The sequence below is a fragment of the Colobus angolensis genome, unplaced genomic scaffold (genome assembly GCF_000951035.1).
Source record: "Colobus angolensis palliatus isolate OR3802 unplaced genomic scaffold, Cang.pa_1.0 Scaffold9, whole genome shotgun sequence".
Taxonomy (NCBI): domain Eukaryota; kingdom Metazoa; phylum Chordata; class Mammalia; order Primates; family Cercopithecidae; genus Colobus; species Colobus angolensis.
In genome coordinates this window covers 8538167-8544148 of record NW_012122931.1, presented here as the reverse complement: position 1 = coordinate 8544148, position 5982 = coordinate 8538167, and positions in this window count along the sequence as shown.

Sequence of the window (5982 nt, the reverse complement as noted above, 5' to 3'; positions counted from 1 at the left end):
GCTAGAAAGAACTGAATCGACAGGGTGGTTTGAGATCAGTGAAACATGCTCAGGGTCTTCTTTTTCCCCTCTCTCCCTCCCTTCCTTCCACTTCCCTTTCTTTCCTTCCTTCCTTCCTCCCTGTTCCCGTCTCCAGGAGATAAGGAGGCTGGGGCAGTCTGCGGCTCAGTGGTTAGCCATTATATATTACTGGTCACATATTTTACACTCGGCAGCATGAAAAAAGGGCATAAAACTGCAATTAAATGTCTGAACTGTTGCTATTTTGGAAATTAAAACAGCCTACATTATCCTCGGTGCAACTCCGATTACTGACTCAGGGCTGAGGAGCAGTTATTCCCACCACTTTAACCGACTTCTTTCCCATAAAAACTCGTTGTTAATGGGTCCCCGGGGACCTCTGAAAATAACAAGATCTGTAATAAAGAAATTAATAACATGCAGAGCAGGCCACAGCTAAAAAGCTTTTTAGAATACATTAATGGTTCTGTTCTGAATGAGGAATACTTGTCCCCAAATTCCTGCCTCCTGTGTTTGATTTCTGGTTGATGCCACGGGATGGGGGCAGGGGACTTTTTGGCTGCAGTGGCAGTGGGAGGGTGGTCCCCAGTGGTGGGGGGAGTCAGCCACTCCCCAGTATCAGCCTCCCTGCAGACAAGAGAGCTGGTGCTCCCGAATGCTGCCCCACCTCTGCCTCCTCTTCCCTCTGCCTCTCCTTAGTCCTCATGATTTCTCTCTCAGTCTCCCCTTCCTCCATCTCTGTCACTTTCTGTTGCCATCTGTTTCCCCTTTCTCATTATGACTTTCTCCTTCTTCCTGTCCTTTTTCTTCCTCGCCCCCACCCGCCAGCCGCGTGCTCGCTCTCTCTCTTTCTCCCCCTCTCTTTCTTCCTATCTCAGTCTGTCTTTCTTTACGTATCATCTCTCTCTCCACTGATGCCTCTGCATTTGGGTCTCTCTCTTCGTCCTTCTCTGTCTCACCGTATTCTGTTTTCTCTCTCTTCATTTTACATTCTTTTCTTTTTTTTTTGAGATGGAGTCTCAAAAACATGGTGACAGATCAGACTCTGTCACCCAGACTGGAGTGCAGGGGTGCGATCTCAGCTCACTGCAACCTCTGCCTCCCAGGTTCAAGCAATCCTCCCACCTCAGCCTCCTGAGTAGCTGGGACAGCAGACGCACCACCATGCTTGGCTGATTTTATTTTATTTTATTTTTGTATTTTTGGTGGAGACAGAGTTTTGCCATGTTGCCCAGTTTGGTCTCGAACTCCTGGGCTCAAGTGATCTGCCTGCCTCAGCCTCCCAAAGTGTTGGGATTACCGGTGTGAGCCACAGCACCCAGCCTTCATTTCACTTTCTATCCTTCCCTCAGTTTCTCTGTCTCCACTTCAATGCTTCTCTTTCTGCATTTCTGTCTCCCTCTGCCGCTATCTCCCTAATACATACATACGTATGTATACACACAAGTATGTATGTGTATGTTTATATATCTGTACATATCACATACATGGTATGTGATCTTTCTCCTCACCCTTTCTCAATCACCCTCCTCCCACATCTTGGTCTCCCTCCTACCCCTCTGTCTGGCATCATCTCCTCCTGGCTTTTCTGCCTCTTCAAGTTTGAAAGTCATATATTCTATATCTGTTATTTTATTAGTTATCTTTCAACTTTTTTGCCCTTACATTTTTTATTTTTATTTATTTATTTATTTATTTATTTATTTATTTGAGACAGAGTCTTGCTCTGTCACCCAGGCTGGAGTGCAGTGGTGCAATCTCGGCTCACTGCAGCCTTTGCCTCTCGCCTCCTGGGTTCAAGCAATTCTCCTGCCTCAGCCTCCTGAGTAGCTGAGACTATAGGCACACACCACCACGCCCGGCTAATTTTTGTATTTTTTTAGTAGAGACAGGGTTTCACCATGTTGGTCAGGATGATCTTGATCTCCTGACCTCGTGATCCGCCCACCTTGGCCTCCCAAAGTGCTGGGATTACAGGCATGAGCCAATGTGCCCAGCCAGATTCTCTTTTATAAATGCCTATTTGTACTGTTCCATCAATGGGGCTCCCTCCTTTATCTCTATGATCACAGCTATCCTTAGTTCAAAGTCCTTTTTTTTTTTTTTGAGGTGGAGTCTCACCCTGTCGCCCAGGCTAGAGTGCAGTGGTGCGATCTTGGCTCACCGCAACCTCTGCCTCCCGGGTTCAAGAGAATCTCCTGTCAGCTTCCTGAGTAGTTGAGATTATAGGTGTGTGCCACCACACCCAGTTAGTTTTTTGGGGGGGCGGGGGACAGGGTCTTGCTCTGTCACCCAGGCTGGAGTGCAGTGGTGCAATCTCGGCTCACTGCAAGCTCTGCCTCCCAGGTTCACACCATTCTCCTGCCTCAGCCTCCCAAGTAGCTGGGACTACAGGCGCCCTCCATCACGCCCAGCTAATTTTTTTGTGTTTTTTAGTTGAGACAGGGTTTCACTGTGTTAGCCAGGATAGTCTTGATCTCGTGACCTCGTGATCCGCCCACCTCGGCCTCTCAAAGTGCTGGGATTACAGGCGTGAGCCACTGCGCCCGGCCAATTTTTTGTATTTTTAGAAGAGACGTGGTTTCACCATGTTGGCCGGTCTCGAACTCCTGACCTCAAGTGATCCACCCGCCTCAGCCTCCCCAAGTGATGAGACAAAGTCCTTTTCTGATTGCTCACTCATCTGTTTCCTTGGGTGTGTCCCCCACCTGTTGAGCTCACTGCTGCTCTTCACTCTTGGTAGCACTGGCACCCTGGGTGCTGGCTGATTCTCAGCTGACGCTCACTTTGAAGAAGAGTCCCCAACACATGTTGTGGTGGCACAGCCTCCTTCTTACTGCTATGACTTTAGCTGGTTCCTTCTTTTAGGGATTCTTTTTCTATTATTTTTATTATTTCTATTATTTTGCTATTTCTATTGCTCAGAATGTTTTCTTTTTTGTTTTTGAGTACACTTTTGTTTTCATCAACTTACTTTATAAATCTTTTTCTACCATTTCTAGGGTTTAATGAAAGACGGCAGGATTTTTGTGCTCACTTAGTCTCTGCCAGGAAAGCAGATTGCCTGGTCCCTGGGAGTTGAGTGTTCAGTCAAAGTGTCACCCTAAGTAAGGGAGGAGACCACTACTACTCCTGCTGTCCTCCTCCCCACACCTTGCCTAGTTCAAAAACAGGAGAAAAGAGAGAGAGAAACAAAAGTAAGATAAATAACCAGACAACCTTGGCACCACCACCCGGCCCTAGGAGTTAAAGTAATAATAATAACATCAAGCCCTGGCCTAAACTACTTGTGTTATCTGTAAATTCCAGACACTGTATGAAAAAAGCATTGTAAAACTTTCTGTTCTGTTAGCTGATGCATGTAGCCCCCAGTCATGTTTCCCACACTTGCTCAATTTATCACGACCCTTTCACGTGGACTCCTTAAAGTTGTAAGCCTTTAAAAAGGCCAAGTATTTCTTTTTCGGGGAGCTCGGCTCTTATGACGCGGGTCTGCCGACGGTCCCGGCCGAATAAAAAACCTCTTCCTTTTTTAATCCGGTGTCTGAGGAGTTTTGTCTGCGGCTCGTCCTGCTACACAAGGCTCGTGCGGACCAGGAGTCTTCGGTGCAGTTCCATCCTCACCTTTACTGATCAGTACCCAGAGTCCAGGAAGGAGCAGCCACAGCTTGGGTAAGGTCGTGATGAACCCCAAGAGACACCCTCAGGATAGCACAGCATCCCTGGGCAGCGATGCTTCTTCCATCTCCTCCTCTTAGTCTTCTTGTTTCTGTTGTTCTTTTTCCTCTTCCTCCAGCCCCAGCCCCTTTTCCCTGTATTAGTTAAAATTCTGAGTTAATGTGACCTAAAAAAAAAAACTACTAGTTTAAGCAAAAAGGGGGATTTACTGGAAGAATCCTAGAGAAGAAAATAGCGAACAACCAAGTTGAGGAAGGACAGGGGTTCGGCTGAACCTCAATCCCTGGATCCTGGGAGTGGAGTGCTGTGTGTGGGCTTCTCTCCATCTCTACTCATCCCACTTCTCTGCATATCCGCTTCACCCTCCACTCCCACTATAAACCAACTTCCCCTGCCCCTCAGCCCATATGTCCATAGGACAGGACACCTCTCCACCAAGGGCTCCAGAGTTGGCCATGTTACAACCCAGGCCATCAGAAGACCCTGATTCAACCCTCTCTAGATCCAAGATCCTAAATCCAGGGAAAGGAATCACTGGCTCAGCTTGGGACACTGGCCGTGGAAGACGTGGAGATCCACCACTTAGATCCCCCTTCAAGGAAGAACTTGCTGCCCTACTGCAAGGAGGGGAGTTAGCTGCCACGCCCTAACTATTCATTCTTTCGGGTCTGCCGCAGCTTCGCAGCCAAGGTCCTGCTCTTCTTGGGGTGGTCCCAACAATGGACTGTACAAGACTGTGGTGGATGGGCCCAACACAGGACTCCTCCAACTGGTGATCACTGTTCTCTGCAGCTCTCCACTGGGCGGGCACAGCCTTTGTCGGTTTGCACCACCATCTCATGGCCCACATGCCCATTCCCACTTCCTCCTCCTTTCTCCTTTCACAGGCGTACTTCTCAACAAACTGTTTGCATTCCTAACCCTTTCTCAGTTCCTGCTTCCCTGAGAACACAATCTACACACAGCCCACCCCCTGGCCATCCTCTGAGCGTATGGGATCAGACTGATCAGACTGACATTGCACAAGATAGCTGCTGTCACGGAGATGCATGCTTGGAAAGGGGACATTACACTGAAAAAGAAGTGCCCAGAACACACCTTCTCTTGCCCCTCCAAGTCTAGATTTTTATTTATTTTTATTTTTATTTTGAGATGGAATCTCATTCTGTCGCCCAGGCTGGAGTGCAATGGTGTGATCTCTGCTCACTGCAACCTCCGCCTTCCGGGCTTAAGTGATTCTCCTGCCTCAGCCTCCTGAGTAGCTGGGATTACAGGCGCACACCACCACACCTGGCTAATTTTCGTATTTTTAGTAGAGGCAGGGTTTCACCATGTTGGCCAGGCTGGTCTCAAACTCCTGACCTCAGGTGATCTGCCCACCTTGGCCTCCCAAAGAGCTGAGATTACAGGTATGAGCCACCACACCTGGCCCAGGTCTAGATTTTTTTTTTCATTGATTTATTTTTAATTGTGGTAAAATACACATAGCATACAATTGATCATCTTCACCATTCCTCTTCACCATTTCTCTTCACCATTTTTAAGTGTAGAGTTCAATGGCATTAAGTATATTCAATACTTAATATTGAATATTAACTTCAATAGTGTTGTACCACCATCCATCTCCAGAACTCTTTTCATCTTGCAAAGCTGAAACTCTGTCCCCATTAAACACTAACTCTTCACTATCTACCCTTCTCCATCCTCTGGCAACCACTATCCTACTTTCTTTATGATTCTGACTTCCTTAAGTACCTCATGTAAGTGAAATCACACAGTATTTATCCATTTGTGACTGGCTTAATTCACTTAGCATAATGTCCTCAAGTTTCATCTGTGTCATAGCATGTGCCAGGATTTCCTTCTTTTTCAAGGCTGAATCATATTCCGTTATACAGATATACCACATTGTGTTTATCCATTCATTCATCAATGGACACTTGGCTTATTTCCACCTTTTAGCTATTACGAATAATGTGCTATGAAGATGGACGGGCACATATCTCTTCCAGTTCCTGTTCTCAGTTCATTCAGGTATAAACCCAGAAGCAGAATTCTCAATCACATGATAATTCTATTCTTCATTTTCCGTAGAACCACCACGCTGTTTTTCATAGCAACTGCACCATTTGACATTCCCACCAACTATAACCCTTGTGCATTGAGTATACTTGATGCCATGAACCATACACTCACAAATGGTTAAGATGAAACAGTTTATGTTTCACACTTTTTTTTTTTTTTTTTTTTGTAGAACCACCATGCTGTTTTTCATAGCAACTG